This window comes from Pleurodeles waltl, chromosome 2_1, assembly GCF_031143425.1.
Source record: "Pleurodeles waltl isolate 20211129_DDA chromosome 2_1, aPleWal1.hap1.20221129, whole genome shotgun sequence".
NCBI lineage: Eukaryota > Metazoa > Chordata > Amphibia > Caudata > Salamandridae > Pleurodeles > Pleurodeles waltl.
Window position 1 is genome coordinate 318697272 of NC_090438.1, and position 22234 is coordinate 318719505.

The following is a 22234-nucleotide window of genomic DNA, read 5'->3' on the forward strand; positions in this document are numbered from 1 at the left end:
GTCGCAAGAGTACCTCACAAGATTTAGGGAGTAAAGTTTGCTGCATGGACATATAGGGGAATTTACTGAGCCTTCCACAAGGAGTTGCATGATCCCACAAGTCTCTCACGAGGCCAGCAAGGAAAATTAGTGGGCCTGCCACAAAGTGTTTTACGATCCTGCGAGAGTCTTGCGAGATCGTATGGGGAGTAGTTAAAAAAAATGGGCCATGGCTCAACCAATAGTTACCATTATTACTGCATGGTTAAATTAATGCGGTGATGTGACTAGGTGAAGAATCTGGGATAGCTCAGATTGTTCTTCGTGATTTGAAGAAGGAAGCCTGGTGGAGTAGGAGTGACTGAATTTGGAACTGAGACAGATTGGCGTACTTAGCTGTATATAAGAAACAGATCTAAGTTCAGGTAATGAGAAATATACTTTATGAACTTTGAAAAGTGTAATTCAGTGTATTCCTGTTTATAAATGTATTCAGTACAAGGTGTAGGGGGGGTCAAAAGCTGTTTGTAGAGGTACAAGTTTATTAATATAGGTTTGAGAGATAGAGTTTAGAATATGGAGAAATACCAGCAAGTATTTGATCCTGTGTTAAAAAAGGAAATGTTCAATATGTATGTAGTTGTAAGAAAAAGAGGCAGTGTTTCTGAACTTATAAAACAAAGCATCTGCAATCTATTAATACATGGCCAAGAGTTTTTATGAACCTTACTGTGCACATATTGTACCCCCATGACATGTTGAGTGGAGATATTGCTATTTCTGGATTTAAACACTGTGCTCACTGTTAGGAAAGGTGTGCAAAGAGTAATGTTATTTTACACATTTCTATGAAACCACATTTGAAGGTATGTTAAAATTTAATTGTGTATTAAAAATGCAGTTTTAACCAAAACAAAATATGAAGTTAGTGCTGCAGTACATATAAATATGAGATTGTGGGAGAAAAACGTAGGAATCTTCAGAGAATCTAGTGACCTATCATTGTTATCAATTACTGATCAGTATGTAACTTTATATTTTTTACTACCTTTTATTTTTTAGGGGGAAATGTAAAACAGAAGCTCTGAAAAATGGAAGTACTGTGTCTCACAATATACAGACTAAAACAAAAGGTGTTTACTTTGGAAGAAAGATGTTATAACTAAGAAAAGTCAGGAAAAAATACAACTGCACAAATTATGTTGTTCTTACTGCCCATTTATACCCTTGGAGAAGCTTGTTCTGGTAGCTCTGCTCTTCTCATTTTTGATGACAAAATGATCTGCTTGCATAAGCAGCAAAAATTGCTTTATTTACATAAGAAGGGTTGTCATCTGCTTCAGCACCGAGTACCTGGGCAGGCACCTTATTGCCAAATTCAAAAGATGTGGACGTCCTTGAGGAGTTATCAAGCTCTGCAGCAAAGGATAATTCAGTCCGAGCAGAGCACTGAGGGTGTGTAGCCCTTAAATGTCGCCACATCCCATTGGTACTACTGCTGTATTGTTTGTTCTTACTGCCCCTGCTGAATTCCTTTTTGTAGGTTTTTAAAAATAAGCAAAGATAAATAATAATTTGTAAAGGTGTTTTTATTGTTGTAGTTTGTTGTTATTGTTTATGTTGTTAAAGTACAAGTTACTTACCTTCGGTAACGAAATATCTGGTAAGGACATATTGTAGTTGCAGATTCCTTACCTTAGAATTCTCCCCCAGCCGTCAGACTGGATCCAGAGATTTTTTTCTTCGAGCAATACCCTTGCACGTCGGTAGGTGGCGTCCGTCGACTCCGCAGGCGTCGTAGTCGCCGTGATGACGTCAGGAGTAGTACATAGACGCTGCCCTCATGCAGTAACGTCAGTTTCTTTTAACGACTTTCCACGCCAGAGAGCAGAGCCGCTAAGAACACTGATATTGGTGCGCCAGAGCTAAGGACCTGAAAGGGGGAATCCCTGTCCCTAGAAATCAGTTCGCAAGCGGGGAGGATGGGTGGGCGGTAAGGAATCTGCAACTAGAATATGTCTCTACCAGATATTTCGTTACCGAAGGTAAGTAACTTGTACATCTGATAGAGACTTCTAGTTGCTGATTCCTTACCTTAGGATAGATACCCAAGCAATGCCATCCGCGGTGGTGGGCTGCAACTAAGATCATACTAGAAAGTCCTGCAGGACCAAACGACCAAAGCAGCCATCCCGACGGACTTGACTGTCCAGGCAGTAATGTTTAGCAAACGTGTGCAGGGATGCCCACGTAGCTGCCTGACAGATATCCAGGACAGGAACTCCGCGTGCTAACACAGTGGATGCAGCAGTGGCCCTGGTAGAATGAGCCCGCAAGCCTTCAGGAGGTTGCTTTTTGCGCCAAAGCGTAGCACATTTTGATGCAAAGAAGCACCCATCGAGAGATGGTACGTTTCTGCACCGCCTTCCCTTTCTTCACACCCACATAGCCAACAAAGAGTTGATCGTCCACCCGTAAGTCTTTAGTACGATTGAGATAGAACGCCAACGCTCTTTTTGGGTCCAGACGGTGGAGTTTCTCCTCCTCATGGGAAGGATGTTGGGTGCGTAGAAGGTAGGCAAAGTGATGGACTGGCCTACATGAAACGGTGTAACCACCTTAGGAAGGAAGGAAGCTCTAGTGCGTAACACCACTTTGTCGGGGTGTACAGACAAGTACGGGGGCTTTGAAGAAAGGGCCTGAAGCTCACTCACCCTGCGAGCAGAGGTGATGGCGATAGGAAAGACAGTTTTGAATGTGAGGAGTCGTAAGGGACAATTGTGTACTCTCTTTGAGCCTGTGCATATCAAGAAAGTAAGCACAAGATTAAGATCCCACTGAGGCATGATGAAGGGAGTGGGAGCCCCTTTAAGAACCTACTCACAAGAGGAGATGTAAAGAGTGAGGGCTGATCAGGAAGCCTAAGAAAGGTGGAAATGGCAGACAGATACCCCTTAAGGGTGCCCAATGCAGAGCCCTGCTGGACTAAGGAAAGAATGAATAGAAGAACCTCTGAAAGAGGGGCAGAGGGGGGGTCAACAGATTTGTTGGTGCACCATGCCACAAATTTATTCCAACCACAGGTGTATACAGTTTTAGTCGAGGGACGCCTGGCTGCCAAGATAACTTTGCAGACTTCAGGTGGAAGGGCAAATGCCGTCAACTGTTGCCGCTCAATCTCCATGCATGAAGGTGGAGGTTGGACAGGCTTCGGGTGGAGGACCGTCCCCTGCTGCTGCGACAGAAGATCCGCCCGAAGACGCAGTCTGAGTGCAGGATCGATGGACATGCTCAGTAGCTCAGGGTAACACTCTTCGAGCCCAGTCCGGAGCCACCAAGATAACTTGGGCCCAGTCGCTCTTGATCTTCTTGAGAACTCTGGGCAGAAGAGGGATAGACTGGAAGGCGTAAAGGAGGCCAGAGTTCCACTCGAGACGAAAAGCGTCTCCGAGAGAGTGCCGCTTTGGAAACTCCAACGCAAAATAGCTGACATTGCACGTTCTCTGCGGAGGCGAACAGATCTAACCAAGGCTCTCCCCACTTGAGAAAGAGACCTTGCGCCACCTCCGCACGGAGACGCCATTCGTGATCGACAGTGCGTCGGCAGGTGAGTTAGTCTGCTCTGGCGTTGAGAGCCCGCCAGATGTTGAACCATCAGGGTAATGCCCTGATGTTCCAGCCATGTCCAGAGGCGTAGTGCCTCCTGACAGAGTCCAGGACCCTACCCCGCCTTGTTTGTTGGAGTACCACATGGCAGTAGTGTTGTCCTTGAACACCTGCACCACTTTCCCTTTGAGAGAGAGAAGGAATGCTTTAACAGAAAGTCTGATCGCTCAGAACTCCAGCATGTTTATGTGCAGTCCTGACTCCGCCGGAGACCCGAGGCCACTGATCTCCGCCTCTCCCATGTGGCCGTCCCAACCCAGAAGCGACGCATCTGTCACTATTGAGAGATCTGGTTGGAGAAGGGAGAGGGATCTGCCATTGACCCAATTGGGATTCGAAAGCCACCACTGCAGGTCTTTCGCAGTCCCCTCCGAGATCTGGACCATGTCGGAGAGATTCCCCTGATGCTGCGCCCACTGGAACTTCAAGTCCCACCGCAAAGCCCACATATGCCACCTGGCATGTGTTACTAACAGGATGCAGGAGGCCAAGAGGCCCAGCAGCCTCAGAGTCGGTCTCCCCGAAACCCAAGACCAAGGCTGAAAGATCGGAATCATAGCCTGAATGTCTTGGACTCGCTTTTGGGGAGAATAAGCCCGAAACCGCACTGTGTCCAGAACTGCCCCGATGAAAGGGGGCATCTGAGAGGGAGTCAGGTGTGACTTCGGCACATTGATGGTGTACCCCAGCTGATGCAGGAGGAGGTTCGCCGTCGTCTGGAGGTGTGAGACCACTGTCTGGGGCGAAGGCGCCTTCAACAGCCAGTCATCTAGGTAGGGGAGGATTGAGACCCCTAACCTGCGCAGATGAGCTGCAACCACCGCCATCACTTTCGTGAACACCCGAAGGTCACTGGTAAGGCCGAAAGGGAGCACAGTAAACTGAAAGTGCTCGTGACCTACCACGAAACGTAGGTAACGACTGTGGGCAGGCAGGATGGGGATGTGGAAATAAGCGTACTGCAAGTTCAATACTACCATCCAGTCTTCTGGGTCTAAGGCAGACAGAACCTGAGCCAGGGTGAGCATTTTGAACTTTTCCTTCTTGAGGAAGTAGTTCAGGTCCCGAAGATCTAGGTTAGGGCGCAAGCCTTTGTCCTTCTTTGGTATCAGAAAGTAGTGGGAATAACAATCATGACCCACTTCTGGCACAGGGACCCTTTCTATAGCCCCCTTGGCCAAGAGAGCAGCGACTTCCTGCCGGAGAAGCACCAAATGATCCTCCGAAAGGGGATGGAAGGATGGTGGCATGTGTGGTGGTGCAGATTCGAAAGGGAGCCCTTCCGAATTATTTGCAAAACCCACCCGTCCGTGGTGGTATGTTCCCAGTGGGGCAGGTGATGGCGGATTCTGCCTCCTAGTGGGCAGGAGTGAGGGGACGGACTAGGAAGGCTTGGAGGCTGATGTGGGGGCAGGGGTGGACTGGACAGACCTCTGGTTCCCTGTCCCACGACCACGTGGGATTCCGTGCCCCCGGCCACGCATAGGCTGTCCAGCGTGCATGGCCCGGTGGCTGGGCTAAGGACGCGACAGGGCACCCCTTCCGTGGCCACGAAAGGGACAAAAAGCAGACTGTGGGGGGCGTGTGGCGGGAGAAAGGCCAAGGGACCGAGCTGTAGCCCTGGACTCCTTGAACCTCTCCAAGGCAGAGTCCACTTTGTCTCCGAAAAGACGGGTGCCATCAAAGGGCATGTCCATGAGTGACTGTTGGACATCTGGTTTTTCGGGGGAAGTAAGTAACCAGGCATGGCGCCTCAAGGCCACTGTCGTAGCAACCGATCTGCCCAGAGAGTCGGTCGCATCCAGCCCACAACAGATGGTGAACTTTCCCACGTCTCTCCAGTCTTGGACTGCTTGGGAGACGATAGCACAGGCCTCCTCCGGTATCTGCGGCAGGACTTGCGCAACCGTATCCCACAGGGAGTGGGAATAACTGCCTAACAGGCATGCGGTGTTCATGGACCGCAGCGCGAGGCTGGAGGAAGAAAATAACTTCTTACCAAACTGTTCCAGCCTTTTGGATTCCGTATCCGGGGGTGCGGAAGGGAACGCGCCAGAAGAAGAGGACGCCTGGATAACAAGACTCTCAGGCGTAAGATGTTGGGACAGAAACTTCGGGTCGTTCGGCGCAGGCCGATGGCGGCAAGCAATCGTCCTGTTCACAGGAGCCCCTGGGTTGGGTTTGGACCACGTACCCAAAAGGTCGTCAGTGAGGGTTTCATTAAATGGAATAAGGGGTTCAGAAGTAGAAGCCCCAGGCTGAAGCACCTCCGTCAGGAGGTTAGACCTGACTTCGACAGTAGGTAGGTCAAGGCCAAGGACCTCAGCCGCCCTACTGACCATCATACCATAAGTAGGTCCCTCCGCCGGAGCCACGGTATGAGGAGACAGCATGCCAGAGTCAGGAGAAGTATCAAGACCACTGGCTTCGCCCTAGTCCTGTGCCCAGTCCATAGTAGGGTCTTACTGGTATTGATAAGGGTCCAGGGACCCCTCCAATTCCTCACCATATTCATACCCATAGGGAAATGGGTCAGAATACGACCTCTGGTGAATAGGGCCCACCGAAGCCGATGTCGGCCGACGCCACTCCTACTCCGAGTCATCGGGGATGAGAACTGGGTCGACGGCGATAGTGGGCACTACCGACATCGAGTGTCACTAAACGACCTGGCGCCGGGGAAGGTCTCGACTGTGCAACCGGCGTCAGGGCGAATCTCCGCACGGATCCGGAGGCAACCTCGGTGGCCGGGGCCAAAGCCGCCGGCGCAGAACCCGAAGGCCCTGTATCTGGGTCGGCACGCCCAAAGATGAGGCGCATGGCCTCGTAAAACTGAGTTGGGCGGGGGTTGCTCCGGCTCCAGGATACTCGGGGAAGCGCAGAGCCGACCCAAGCATAGGCTCCGAGGACGGAGGCATACTTCGTTAACGCTCGTCCCGCATCGGCCGAGTCACATGGTGAAGTCGGAGAGCGATGGGACTTCTTTGACTTCTTTTTCTTACCGTGACCCGACTATTTCGATGACGAGTGGTGGTGGCTCCGCGACCGATCTTGAGACCTTCCTCTAGAGCGAGATCGGGACTTACGTGAAGTCGAGTGACGGGCCACCATCAGCTTTAGGGACCGCTCCCTCAAAGCCTTCCGATGCATTGCCCGGCACTCGGAGCATGACTTCGGGTCGTGGTCGCGCTTGAGGCACCACAGACACGATGAGGGTCCGTCACCGACATCATGCGGTGACAGTCCTCACAGGGCTTGAACCCGGTCTTCGGGGACATCCTTGACGCACCAAGTTCGCACCAAAAAAGTAGACAAAACGGTCCAATTCGGCCCAAAAATAGCCAAGGGTAGCTCTCTCTCGGATCAGCGCGTGGCATGGAAAGAAAAGAACAGACGTCACTGCACAAGGGCGGCATCTATGTACTACTCCAGACGTCATCACGGCGACGACAACGCATTCTTCAAGAACTGTAACTCTTCTCTGCATGTACATGTATGTTTAAAGTACTATATTGAGATTAGTGCTTCTACTCACTGAAGAATAAAAATGTGTTTACAACAGGCTGGTTTAGGTACAGAGGTGAATGCATGCCCATAGCATACTATGCGCTTCTGGTGGAGAGGGCAGTTCTTTTGTACATCTTAGTATGTATGCTTGTCACTCTGGAGAGAAGTTTCAGGACAGAGAACTGTTTTTGTGTGCACTGTACTACACATACCTGTCCTCAAAAGGAAATGTCAGAGAGAAATTAGTGTATCCTTACATTCAAATGTGCACACTGATTGTGCAAGATAAAGTCGTCAACAGAGCGGATACTCCATTTTACACTCTTATAATGACACTGATCATCATGAAGAGGGGGTACAATTCGAGACAACAGTCTCTGCTCAGCCATCATATTTTGCAAATGTGTTACTCTGGGGAGATGTCTTAGCTGAGAGGGCAGTGTATTTTAATATCATAGTCTCTATAGTTGTATACGTGTAAGCATAAAATTAAATTAAACTACACACTTTACTTGTTTCATAATGGGGAGAGGTGTGACAACAAAGGTAAGACACTTTTCACACCCTAATTTGCACAAGCATTATCCAAGTGACACCACAGGAGACAGGCCAGTCTCCTTACACATTTTACTACGCAGCGGTATCATGCAAGAGACTTGTCTCAGGAAACAGGGCACTTTCTCTCCATAGCATACCTGTCACCATGACAAGAGGTAAGATTAGAGAGATACATTTCTCTCAAACTGTTCTAGAGACACCTCTTACCCTGGCAAGATGTGTTAGCAGAGAGATGACTTCCTTCCCAGACAGCACTACATATCACTGTTGTTCTAAGGAGAAGTATGAGGACAGAGGACAATGGTTCACTACACTGTACTGTATAGCCAAGTTGTCATGGGGATAGGTGTTAGTGGGGGGAAAAAAAAAAAAACTTTTCCCTTCATACTACTGTACATATCTGTCAGGCTGGGGAGAGCCATGTGTGGACAGCAAAATCAATTCCCATACACCAATAAATATGGATCTTTCCCAGGGAAGAGGTGTCACTGGGGAGACTAGTACTTGTTATACTTAGAATCGAATAGTGAGGTCTTACATGTGAGGTGACTACTGTAAGGAAATGCCTCCTTGGCATGGTTACCCCCTGACTTTTTGCCTTTGCTGATGCCAAGTTACGATTTGAAAGTGTGCTGAGGTCTGCTAACCAGGCCCCAGCACCAGTGTTCTTTCCCTAAACTGTACCTTTGTCTCCACAATTGGCACAACCCTGGCACGCAGGTAAGTCCCTTGTAACTGGTACCCCTGATACCAAGGGCCCTGATGCCAGGGAAGGTCTCTAAGGGCTGCAGCATGTCTTATGCCACCCTAGGGACCCCTCACTCAGCACAGACACACTGCTTGCCAGCTTGTGTGTGCTGGTGGGGAGAAAATGACTAAGTCGACATAGCACTCCCCTCAGGGTGCCATGCCAACCTCACACTGCCTGTGGCATAGGTAAGTCACCCATCTAGCAGGCCTTACAGCCCTAAGGCAGGGTGCACTATACCACAGGTGAGGGCATAGGTGCATGAGCACTATGCCCCTACAGTGTCTAAGCAAAACCTTAGACATTTTAAGTGCAGGGTAGCCATAAGAGTATATGGTCTGGGAGTTTGTCAAACACAAACTCCACAGCACCATAATGGCTACACTGAGAACTGGGAAGTTTGGTATCAAACTTCTCAGCACAATAAATGCACACTGATGCCAGTGTGCACTTTATTGTAAAAATACACCCAGAGGGCATCTTAGATATGCCCCCTGAAAACATACCCGACTTCCAGTGTGGGCTGACTAGTTTTTGCCAGCCTGCCACACACCAGACATGTTGCTGGCCACATGGGGAGAGTGCCTTTGTCACTCTGTGGCCAGTAACAAAGCCTGTACTGGGTGGAGGTGCTTCTCACCTCCTCCTGCAGGAACGAACACCTGGCGGTGAGCCTCAAAGGCTCACCCCCTTTGTTACAGCACCACAGGGCATCCCAGCTAGTGGAGATGCCCGCCCCTCCGGCCACTGCCCCCACTTTTGGCGGAAAGGCTGGAGGAGATAATGAGAAAAACAAGGAGGAGTCACTCCCCAATCAGGACAGCCCTAAGGTGTCCTGAGCTGAGGTGACTGACTTTTAGAAATCCTCCATCTTGCAGATGGAGGATTCCCCCAATAGGATTAGGGATGTGACCCCCTCCCCACAGGGAGGCGGCACAAAGAGGGTGTAGCCACCTTCAGGGCTAGTAGCCATTGGCTACTACCCTCCCACACCTAAACACACCCCTAAATGGAGTATTTAGGGGCTCCCAGAACCTAGGAAGATAGATTCCTGCAACCTAACAGGAAGGACTGCTGACCTGAAGCCCTGCAGAGAAGACAGAGAAGACAACTGCTTTGGCCCCAGCCCTACCGGCCTGTCGCCCCACTTCAAGAAAAACTGCAACAGCGACGCATCCCACAGGGTCCAGCGACCTCTGAAGCCTCAGAGGACTACCCTGCATCTAAAAGGACCAAGAAGCTCCCGAGAACAGCGGCCCTGTTCAACAAACCTGCAACTTTGCAACAAAGAAGCAACTTTTAAAGACCACACGTTTCCCGCCGGAAGCGTGAGACTTTCCACTTTCCCGACGCCCCCTGCTCGAACTGCGGAAAACTAACTCTACAGGAAGGACTCCCCGGCGACTGCGAGCCCGTGAGTAGCCAGAGTTGACCCCTCCGAGCCCCTACAGCGACGCCTGCAGAGGAAATCCAGAGGCTCCCCCTGACCACGACTGCCTGCTTCAAGGAACCCGACGCCTGGAAACCCCTCTGCACCCGCAGCCCCCAGGACCTGAAGGAACCGAACTCCAGTGCAGGAGCGACCCCTAGGCGACCCTCTGCCTAGTCCAGGTGGTGGCTACCCCGAGGAGCCCCCCGTGCCTGCCTGCATCGTTGTAGAGACCCCTGGGACCCCCCCATTGATTCCTATTGAAAACCTGACACCTGTTTGAACTCTGCACCCAGCCGCCCCTGTGCCGCTGAGGGTGTACTTTCTGTGCCTGCTTGTGCCCTCCCCCCCCCGGTGCCCTACAAAACCCCCCTGGTCTGCCCTCCGAAGTCGCGGGTACTTACCTGCTGGCAGACTGGAACCGGGGCACCCCTATATCCATTGAAGCCTATATGTTTTGGGCACCATTTTGACCTCCGCACCTGACCGGCCCTGAGCTGCTGGTGTGGTAACTTTGGAGTTGCCTTGAACCCCCAACGGTGGGCTACCTTGGACCTAACTTTGAACCCTGTAAGTGCTTTACTTACCTGTGAACTTAACAATTACTTACCTCCCCCAGGAACTGTTGATTTTTGCAGTGTCCACGTTTAAAATAGCTTATTGCCATACCTGTACATGCTATTGTGATAATTCAAAGTTCCTAAGATACCGGAGTGAAATATCTTTCATTTAAAGTATTGTTTGTAAATCTCGAATCTGTGGTTCTTAAAATAAACTAAGTAAAGATATTTTTCTATATAAAAACCTATTGGCCTGGAATTGTGAATTTGAGTGTGTGTTCCTCATTTATTGCCTGTGTGTACAACAAATGCTTAACACTACCCTCTGATAAGCCTACTGCTCGACCACACTACCACAAAATAGATCTTTAGAATTCTCTTTTTGCCACTATCTTACCTCTGAGGGGAACCCTTGGACTCTGTGCATGCTATTTCTTACTTTGAAATAGTGTATACAGAGCCAACTTCCTACAACTACCATCCTACTTTATTAAGCACACTACTGTGCCTGGGGAAAGGTGTAAATGGAGAGGCAGTGTCTCGTTACACCCCACTCCACACAACAGATATCTTCATGCAAGTTCTCAGTAGAGAGGGCAGTGTCTCCCCATAATCTAGTAGTGTGGATTGTAAGAGGTATTATAATGAAGGAAAATGTAAATTGTTCCTCTAAAGTACTTTTATGGATATGTGCGAGTCTTGCAGGATCTTAAAAAAAGAAAAAAAATTGAAAAAATCTGGTGCATATAAATTAAACAGAATATGTTCAGTGATTGGCAAATTGCAATATAAGAGTACGCTCTCAAGCATAAAACACTGCCCCTTCAGAATGGACACAGCAGACTGCGTGACTGGCTGTCGCAAGAGCCACGTGACTGTCAACCACGCTATGAAAGCATCATGCCTCTTTCAACAGTCAAGAAGAAGAAAAAACGGGTACGTAGTACAAGCAACACAGCTAATCAAAGGATAGGGTAGCTCTGAAAAGATATTTTCCAAGTAGCATTTTGTGTGTTTTTTTAATTTATCACTTTTTTGTATTTGTTTTTTAAAAAGGGATAACACAAACAAGAAACTGGGAATTAAAAAACAAAAACAAAAAAAACACCTCTGGAACAAAGAAGAAAAATGTAGGAAAAATAAAAGTAAAAAAAAGAAAGAAAAAAAAACTACTGTCTAGGTGGGCATTTATGATCCTGGACAAGCCTGTCCTGTGCTCCCCTGCATGTCTCAGAAGAAAAAATAATATCCTTGCATAAACAGCAAAAAAACGCTTTGTTCACATATGCCAGGTTGTAACCTGCTTGAGCGGCGAGTACCTGGGCAAGTCCACCGTCACGAGGTTAGGTAGAATTGGATGCCCCTCAGGAGTTACCAAGGTCTGCACTGCAGCACAACCTACCTCAGCCCAAACAAGGCGTTCAGGGTGCATAGCTCTCTAAAGTCGCCACATCCCAGTGTTACTCATGTAATAGAACTGGTTCCGGTTGCCCCTGCTGAACTCTTTTTGGCATATGTTACAAATAACATATTTGGCAGAAACATTTTTTCCCACAAGGCCTCATTTGATAAACAAAATTGCCAAAACAAGGACTCCCAGTGTTGCTGAGGTAGCTGAGTTGCAGGAACAGGAGTAGGGTTCTCATCTGAATCGGACAATGACATTCTGATCACAGAAAATCAGCAAAGTCCAAGGTAGCCAAAAAGGTGCATTCAGAGCAAAGCTCAATAGGCAAATAATGCAACAAGGAACAAATCATTATTTTATTTTTAAAAATAAATAAATAAATAAAAAGATATCCATATAAACCAATCACAATCTTTCCTTGGAAAGTCTTTCCTCTCGGGGCATCAAGAGAGGGCCACAAGATCATAATATACAGAGAACTTTCTTAATATCTTGAACGCAACAATACATTAACTGCTTTTGTACTTTAAACAACACTTTTTAGGTCTTGCTTACTTCAAAACAATGAAAAATACACGGTTATGAACTAATTCCAAATATACGATCTTGCGAGCGGATGGAGAGAGAGACAGGAAGTACAGCCCCCTTTTGTAGAGCACTTAGAGGAATGTGTGTTCGGATCCCTCAATTGTCTTGAAAAGATTTGCAAGTTTGTAAACAAAATAATTAATACAATATATACACTGTACTGATTATTATTAAACATTAGCATTCAATAATAACTGACCAGGTGAAGAAGAACTCCGTACAACACATTAGAAGAGAATGCATAACACTGCATACTCACGAGCCTCTCGAATGATCACACACCTTAAAAATAGATGTGCACAGTGTAAACACAGTTTACAGTACAAGTAAACTGATCGTCTTTTTGACATAAATATGAAGTTTATGTAAAGATACATACAAAGACTATGAAAACTATGCTGCTAATATTTCTGTATATGTGACTAAGCCGAACGATCTCAGCACAAACCTTGTTGGAGTACTTAGTGTCTATGTAATTTAAATAAATATTTTATTTAAAACTAGAAACTCAATGAAAAAACACAAATATTTAAGTAACACTATAGTTAGGTGTAATAAAAATGAGTTTTCAACTGGAAAAAAAAAAACTTTGAAATTCACTGAAAAAAAAAAAACACAAAGGTTCAAGTAGAGTTAGTTAGATGAAGTTTTCTGTGACATGAGTTTTAAATAAAATAAAAAAATAAACCAAAGAAATTTACCAGTTATTGTTAGCAGCACCCCCACCATGACGCACTGCTTATGACCTCTCATATGACATTACTCATAATATGTTCTAACACATCACTGATGACATCCCCAATTGCATCATTGATGACATCACTGCGGACATCAATACAATCATCTAAGCTTCGTTTTCCCACATATTCAATCTGTACACAACTGCTCATAGAAAGCCAAAATAGTGAATACCAATTTCAAACCTAATGCCCTACTACAGACAGCTTTAACCTGCATCAAACCTCTGACATACACTGAACCTACATTAAGAAATTAAATCTATATCTGTAGAGAACTGAGTACTGTAAACAGTGTTCACTCTATGGACAGAGCTATTTTTACACCACACTGTTTGCAAACAGTGAAAATCACATAGCGCACACTCTTTCATGTGTAATATAAATTATCAGGCTGACATAAATCTCTCTAATAACTCAAGACACCTTATAAAAGTTAGTATCTACTACACAGAATCTTACTCCTGTTGAAAACTTTTTCTGCAGATCCAAAAAGCTGAGTGGATTAAAATGAATACAAGTCGACTGACAACCACACTCAGAGTTACATTTGAATACAAACATTTCCGATGAGTTCAATATCTCTGCACAGCTATGGTGGATTAGGAACACATGGGTTTTGTAAACACGTCCGTTAGCTAGACACAAGCTATACAAAATTAGGTTTCGAACTACTATGATAGTTACCAGTGAGTATGTAAACTATAAAACAAACTAACACACTCATTGAATGATATCAACAGTGATGTCATAAATTAAATCATAAAACATGTCATGAGTGATGTAAAATGTGAGGGCATATGAAGTGTATGGTAGGGGCAAAGGTTACAGTTAGTGCTGCTAACTACAACTGCTGAATTTCTGTGTTTCGTTTAATTTAAAACGTTAACGCCGTCACTGAGAAAGTCACCTAACTTTAATCTTTGTTTTTTCATTGGGGTGGAATTTTTCTTTTTAATAATATATATATATATATATATATATATACACACACATATATACATACACACACACACACACATACATACACACACACATACATACACTAACATATATATAACCTATAAGCCAAGAAGAATTGCTGCACTCCCAAAGGTAAAGATTAGCAGATACCATTTATTCAGAGCCTATGCTGGCAACAGCAGTCAGAGCGCGCCGCTTTTCAGACCAATTATGGACTCCAAGCATGTGAACAATTTTTTTTTACACTGTATTTTGCATATCTATTCTTAGTGGTGTCCCTCTTTTCTTCTGTCCTGCTGCATTTTGTGTTGCGCTCTAAGGTCAGTATGCTTCTCATCACCCACCTCCGGGTTACACTTGTTTACACCCCAACTGACCTGGCTGCTTTCTCGCCCACGTGCTTCTCCATTCCCCGCTCCATTTTACTCTTGTTTTGCTCTTCAGCTCACTCCACTTTGTGCTCGCTCATTCTCTCACTGTCTTCTGCTTTACCCTAACTTGCGTCTTCTATGATGCTTCCCCACTCCCACGTCCTCTGTGTTGCTTCTTTCACCGCTTCCTTTGTTTCCACTGTCATTGCTTCTCTCCCACTAGTTTTAAAATTAGACACCTTTAGCTGTGTGTTTTTTTTGTTTTTTAGTTGCAGAGCTACTTTTTTTTATTTTTTATTTTTTATTCTCTAGCCATACAGCAAAACACCAGGGATGTTATGAATCACAGCTAAAAATACTGGCAAGTACCAAATATCTACATAAGGTGACTGCTTCTATTCACCCCACACAAACATTCAGATTTGTGGTGATAATTAAAAGAAAATCCGTCCACAAATATTTCTCCACTTCTCTCTATCTCCAGCCATGCCAGGTCAGGAGCACAACTGTTCACAAAATATCACATTGGACAACTCAGTGCAGTAAATGGATAAGCACACTGTATCGTTTGAAATATTATACAGGGACCAGCAGAGCTGTTCCCTATTAGCATGATGAATACCATAAAACTGCGTGTCTGTCGCTTACACTTCATCAACCAACATAGTGCTATGTGCAGCGTCGCATAACATAACTGCACCTTGAAAGTCATCAGGCACAACATGGAACGCTTCCCACACAGGACAACAGAGAATATCCTTCCAACCACATACCCTAGATGGTGTAGCATTCTACTCATGAAGTCCAGCACTTCAGCGCCCCATTTCTAAGAGTAGTAAGTGAGCCATAAATGCTGTGATATAATACTATACTAACCTTTACGTCTAGTGTACAAAAAGATCCATTCCCACAAACCTCAAGGATAGGCAATGCTTGTGTTTGGACTTCCTATGTGACATCACTGCCAACGATGGCATGTCACACTCTGTGTACCACCTCCCTCCCCCAATACTTATTTTAAAAGGACAGGCACCCTAGCATTAAACAACTAATAAAAAATTGCTTTGCTCAGAAAAACATTCAGCTCAATTAAAAAAACGTTCTACAACATGCTCAGTATATTACGAGATAATCAATCATCGGTTGTCACGAATGCAGGAAAAAACAAATAAATTAGGCCAGTTGACAGGCAAAAAGAAAGCAAAAGTTGGCCTAAGTAACAAAATGAATATTTTTTGAACTGGAGAATAAACTGAAGTATTTTAGGAACAAAGGGCGGGAGGAAGCAGAGTCGGCTGCCAAAGAAAAGGCAATTTGAGCTTTTTCACCACCCACTAGGATGCATTTTAAAACAGCTAAAACCTAGTTGTCAACTGGTCTTTATTTAACAGCTAAGCTCCTAGAAAGGGAGTTTTCTTGGTGAAATGGTGTGTAGTACTTAGGACACGACCACAAATGAAGTAAAACCTGCCTATCAGTTCCAAGAAGGCAAAACCTGGCAAAAGCTCATTGGCATGACATTTTTTTTTTTTTAACTGAAGCCTGCCAGGGAAGTGTCATAATGCTTCATTTATTGGTGAATCTTTTGTTTTAAGTGTTTTGTCTGGTTCTAAAAAGTCTGCAGTTATTGCATGTCAAACCCTCATTGAAGCAACATAATGACCAACTTCCAGGCACCCACACCATTAGAACTGTATTTATAGGGGAGGTCGGCAGAACATCTTTCCAAAAGGCTGTAAAGTAAATCACAGATGCCAATGAATCCAAGCATAAACCCTATAGAATCCCTTAAGAATCAGACCGATTTACTTTTTGACAGTCTTTGTACTGTCCCCATGCAGCCATATGCACTGGAAACCAAGGCAAGAGCGGTTACTTTAAGGATTCAACAGAAAGGAATGGTGATAACTGGGGCAGAAACCGGATGGTGTTACATACAGGTCACTGCAGAAATCTGTTATACGAAAATAAACCAGCAAGCATAACCCAACTGAGAGAGGGGCTCAAGCACTATTCATTGGTAGAAGTTCTGCAACATAGCCTGATCAAAAAGGGATTTAACACATTAGCTTCAAGGAAAATATTCACTGAATGTGTAAAGTCCGAAGGGGTTGCAAAATACTCAAAAACAACTGTGGAGTGTGTGGCCACATCAGCACAGATCCTTTCAGCAATAGTATGGTTGGCACCACTAACAAACCAATGGGAAAGTAGTGGGTGAAGTACCCGGAATGGCAGGTAGCACCATCATCAGTTACAAATTCTCCAGGAAACCTCACTTTGGAGCAATTGACATACCCCGCAACAGCCACCTCTCCGCCCACCTGAGACACCTGCACTGGCTTCCCGTCAACAAAAGGATCACCTTCGGCCCCTCACCCACGCACACAAAGCCCTCCACAACAAGGGACCCGAATACCTCAACCGTCACCTCAGTTTCTACACGCCCATCCGTCAACTTCGCTCCGCCGCACTCGCCGCCGTCCCTCGCATCCGCCGCACCACGGCAGGTGGGAAATCCTTCTCCTACCTGGCAGCCAAGACATGGAATTCCCTCCCCACCAACCTCCGGACCACCCAGGACCACCTCGCATTCCGGAGGAAACACTAGACCTGGCTCTTCTAGCAGCAGTAACCCCCTCCCCCTAGCGCCTTGAGACCCTCACGGGTGAGTAGTGCGCTTTATAAATGTTTTTGATTTGATTTGATTGGCAATGGAAATCGGCGAATTCTCCTTAGGCACTCTACGACTTTAAAATAAATAGGCTATGTTTACCATGGTGTTGTTTTTAAGGAACAAGTGTGTCTGAATTAAGCAAGCATTGTGATAGCCTACTAAAGTGGCCCAACCCACACAGCTGGATGTGCACAGAAAGACTATAAACCCAGCAACGCAGCCACAGACGCCATCCTAACACTGTGTGCTCTGTGACATCAGGGACGGCTAACAGCTCAATCTCTACAATTAAGTGAATTTACACAAAATGCGAAACCGGCATTTAGCACTACATTTATGTGTGATATGCATCCTCCTACACTGTATTTTGGACACAGGGCTGAATTTCCACTAAAAGAAAAATAGCGCAGAAATCACAAAAGCTGAGACTAACTGCAAGCTCGTGTTATGTATTTGCATGCATGCACAGCTGCAACTTTTTCTCCCACACGTGCAGGTGCGCAGCCACATACTTGCAATGTGCTTAAGTGTTCACCTCTTCCTCCTTTTCACTTCAAATTCGTGCATGGCCCATGCGTGCAACAACAAAACACCGTAAGAGCAGAACTCGGAAACACCACCATAACATTACCCACGTAGGCCAAGTCAGAGAGACACACTCGACCATTAATAAATACACTCCCACGAAGTGTGTTATTCGCCCTTAAATCTGCTTTGGCTCCTTATCCGGGTAAGCGCTCTATGATTGCAACTATGATGCACTGGTTAAGTCTGAAAATTCCTTGATGGAATGATCTGCCCAAGGCAAACCTGGTCCTGTAGCCGCTTTGTGTCATGTCCATTTACAGTAACAGTGTGCGTGACTTTCATAATTCATGCCTTCCAGAACCCTAAAGATAATTAAGCGTGCAATAAGACGATAACACTTTTTTTCATTTCCTTTAGAGAAGCGCACCCTTACTGTGTACTTAAACAGTTTAATATAGAAAGCAAACCAGTTCACATTATACCTTTCACACGCAGCCTGAACAAATCCGGTTAAACCTCTGATGTCTGTCGAGCCATGCGGGGTTCAGGGGCGCGCACGTTCAGCTGCGTGCAGCCGCCGAGAAAAACGGCGCGTCCACGTCTAGTTTCTTGACTTCGCGCTGATTTGTTTATTGCGCCATCCTAATTGCTTCCAGTGTTTACTTCATGAAAATGCATACAAGTCCAGACAAAAACCCGTTGTGTACTTTCATTCAGACTGCACTGTTTGTTAGCTTAGGGGACGGTGTGTTCGTGAAGACTATGCCCACACGCCCAGATTCCTAAAGTCTGTCTTTTCCAATTGTTACTGCAAATCCAAACTAATTCCGCCAGATGCGCAGTTTTGTTGAGTTTAGCTTTATTCTTCTAACAGTCCGGGAAGGCAAGGAGCTTGTCCTCTGTAGAGATTAATTGCATCTGATATACTCCTGCTTCAAATGTTTCAGAATGGAGTCACTGCATTTTTTTGCAGACTGAACAGTCCACAGCTATTTTCGCCTCGTTTTCTAGATTTGGAATGGGGAGTGTGACTAAATAGGCTTTTTATTGTTCACCAATTTACTTTTATTTAAAGCCAGAATAACAAGATGTGTGCCAGTCAGTCACACTATCAATTACATTTTGTTTTAAAATTTTGCAAACGATGTGCTTTACATTTAAAATCTGCAATGCCGTTGTCCTCCCAGCAACCCGAGCTCTCCCGCCTTCCACCTCCGCCTTAATTTACAACACCACAGGCAGTGCTTGAAATGGAAAAATTAAAGTGCAGGTACTCTGTGGCAGAGTACCTGCTTGTTTCCTAGAAGTGCCGGTACTCTCCAATTAAAAGTATTACGTTTTTCCTGAGATGTGCCGGTACTCTCCCTCTCAAAATAAAAAAGTGCCGGTACTCAGTACCGGCCCATTTAAAGCACTGTCCACAGGTTTATGTATCTTTGCCTCTGACCTTGCTCAGCGCTCGAGTGTCTTTTGGTAGGTTGGTGTTCTACAAACAGCGCATCAATACATCTTTTTTGTGGGTTATCAAAGTGCAAATAAAGGGATGGAAGAGAGAGAGTGTGTGTGTGTGTGTGTGTGTGTGTGTGTGTGTGTGTGTGTGTGTGTGTGTGTGTGTGAGAGCGTGTGTGTGTGTGTGAGAGAGAGCGTGTGTGAGTGTGTGTGAGAGTGAGTGAGCGAGAGTGTGTGTACACGTACATACATATGTACAGGAAGTTTAGGGCACAAACTTCTGTGCAAAAAAATGGATTGCTTCATAGTGGAAAGGCTTACCATACAGAATCGGAGGGTCAGTCTGGGAATAGACCACATGGGATGAAGGGAGCAATATCAGTGATGGCAGGATCAAATAACGTGGGCTGTTGACGTGGTGGGCATAGACTGTATGGAAAAGGCACTGGAAAAGCACCTAGATGTAGTGTGGTCAATGGAGAAGGGAAAGAGTGTGGAAAGTGAGGTAGGGGTGGTTATATCCAGCAGTCCAAATTCTCATGCCAGTTGAACTGAGTGGATAACTGGGTGTGAGATGCTGTTTAAAAAGTAGTTTATTGTCTTCAGTTCCTTTCAGGTGTGAAGGAGGGCGGGCCCTGGCTGAATACTGATTTGATGATGTTGAGATTGCTTGGAGTGTTTCAGACAGGATGGCATCTGGATTTTCATTCTTACATGTTCTAGTCACTTAGGGAGTAACAATTCTACAATTGAATATTTTTTGGGATAACAATAAATCTTTATATGTTTACTAAAAAAAAAAATTACTTTATTGGGAAAGATGGCTCCTAGGTAAATGCACATAGTCTATGCAGTGACATGGAGGCTGCAAATTTGAATCTCAGCAAGGTCATCTGAATCTCCACCCTCACACAGGACCAGATGCTTCTCAAGAGCTGGTCATCTCCGTTCTTCTGCAGAGGGCTCAACAGTGAAGCAGTAACCAGAAAGTGCCAGCAGATTCAAAGTTTGTCAGTATCACAGGAATTTCAGCTGTCTTATATGAAATATGCTGTTGTGTGTTCATAGTTCCCAGTCCTCCTTTAACACAAATGTTTTTGTTACTTATCATCACTAACAAGGAATTAGACAATTTCTCAAGAATGAGCCTTGCAACCCTATGGCCCTATCCTTCATAAAATTGTAGACACTGTGAATCCAGAGATCGAGATTTTGAATGCCTCATTGGCCACTGCAGAAGCCCCAACTGATTGGAAACCTGCAGCCGTCAAACTGCTCCAGAAAAAATAGCTGGTGGACCCCTCAACTCTCTCAAACCTTCAGTCCATTTCTTTACCCTCTGCTCTTCGTAAAATGAATGAAAAATTGGTACATGGCCAATTATTGACATTTCTGGAAGAGGCTGATATTCTTCATCCTCAACAGTTAAGCTTCCTCCCTAGGCACTCCACGGAGTCAGCTTTGCTTGAAGTTGCAAATACACTAAAGTTAACTCTAGATGTTAAGAATGCAGTGCTAATCTTACTAGACCTACTGGACGCATTTGATACCATTTTGTATGATATCCTGCTGCAATGTGTCAAAAACGGTGGCATACCTCATCTTGGCTTGGCCTGGTTAAAATCATTCCTTACAGACTGCAGGCAAACAGATGCATTAAGACCTTTTTTTATCCCCGGAAAGAATGGCCTCTTCGGGAGTACCGTACAGCTCATCACCTAGCCCTGTGGTATTACACATTTATATGTTCCCCCCCATTGCGTAAATCTCCTCTTTTGGAACTGAAACAACATCCTATGCTGATGATACACAGCTTATCTTTGCCCTGGATAAAGGATCCACAGGCTCTGAACATAACTTTAAAATTGTTTAACTGATGTTATCTGGTGGATGCAAGCCAACCACTTAAAAATGTAATACCGATAAGATAAAGATCATGCTGCTGGGTAAGGTCAAATCTTTTGACCCCCCCCCACCCCCATGCTATGGTGGCCTAATTCTGTACCCCACCGCTTGTAGTTAAAAACCATGTTGTAAAATTGGATGCCTCTATCTTTTCATCCACAAGACCTCGCAGTGGCAGGCACGTGCTTTAATTTGATGAAATTGCTCAAAACTTTTTTTAACCCCCTTCAGTGCCCTGGGCATAAGGGTAATGTCCTCTGCTTCAGAGCTGCTGTGCCCAGGAGGTAACCATTTCGTCCAGGGCCTGTCGCACGGGGGGAGCGCTAGCACTTTTCCATGGGACACCCCCCGGCAGCATCTAATGACGTTAGCGCGCCTGCCCTGTTGGTGGCAGAGCGGCCATTTTTTATGCTGATCTGCCCCCAGGGGGTCAGAAACCAGTAGACACTAGAGATTAATTTTATATGGATGATTTTGGTGTTTGGGGGCGCCACTTTGGGCAAGGGTTGTTCCCCTTTGGGGGCAATATGTTTAGGCCGTTTCTGCCCCCCTTGAGGGCAGATCAGCCATATTTTTAATCCGATCTGTCGCCAAGGGGTGCAGAAAACCACTAGACAACAGATATTCTAATTTGGAATGGGGGAGCAGCCCACTTAGGCAAGGGCGCTCCCCCTTTTTGGGGGGCATTACTTTGGTCATTTCTGCCCCCTTCGGGTCAAATTGGCCATATTTTTAGGCTGATCTGCTTCGAAGGAAAACAGAAGCCCACTAGACACCAGGTATACTCTTATTAGGCATGTGGAGGAGCGGCCCTTTCGGCAAGGGGGCATTATTTTGGCTGTTTCTACCCCCCCCCCTCCCCATTGCAGATCGGCCATATTTTTTGCCTGATCTGCCCCCAGGGATGTGTGGAGTGGGTGTCACAGAAACCCACTGGACACCAGGGATATTACAATTTCCACGTGGAAGAGTGGCCCCTTAGTCAAGAGCGCTCCCCCTTTTTTTGTGCATTATTTTGGCCATTTCTGCCCATTTGGGAGAAGATTAGCTGCATTTTTAGGCCGCTCTGCCTCCAAAACTGCTCACAAGGGGGACAGAAACCCACTTAACACCACTGATAATTGTTTGCGCAATAAGAGTCTCACCCCTTTTATTTGGCCA

At 45.8% G+C, this 22234-nt stretch overlaps 1 protein-coding gene across 3 annotated transcripts in view; it reads right to left on the reverse strand.

Moving 5' to 3' along the window:
* Positions 1–22234, reverse strand: part of PLS3 (plastin 3) — a 355067-nt gene that overhangs the window by 216504 nt on the left and 116329 nt on the right. The gene's annotated exons all lie outside the window — the stretch shown is intronic.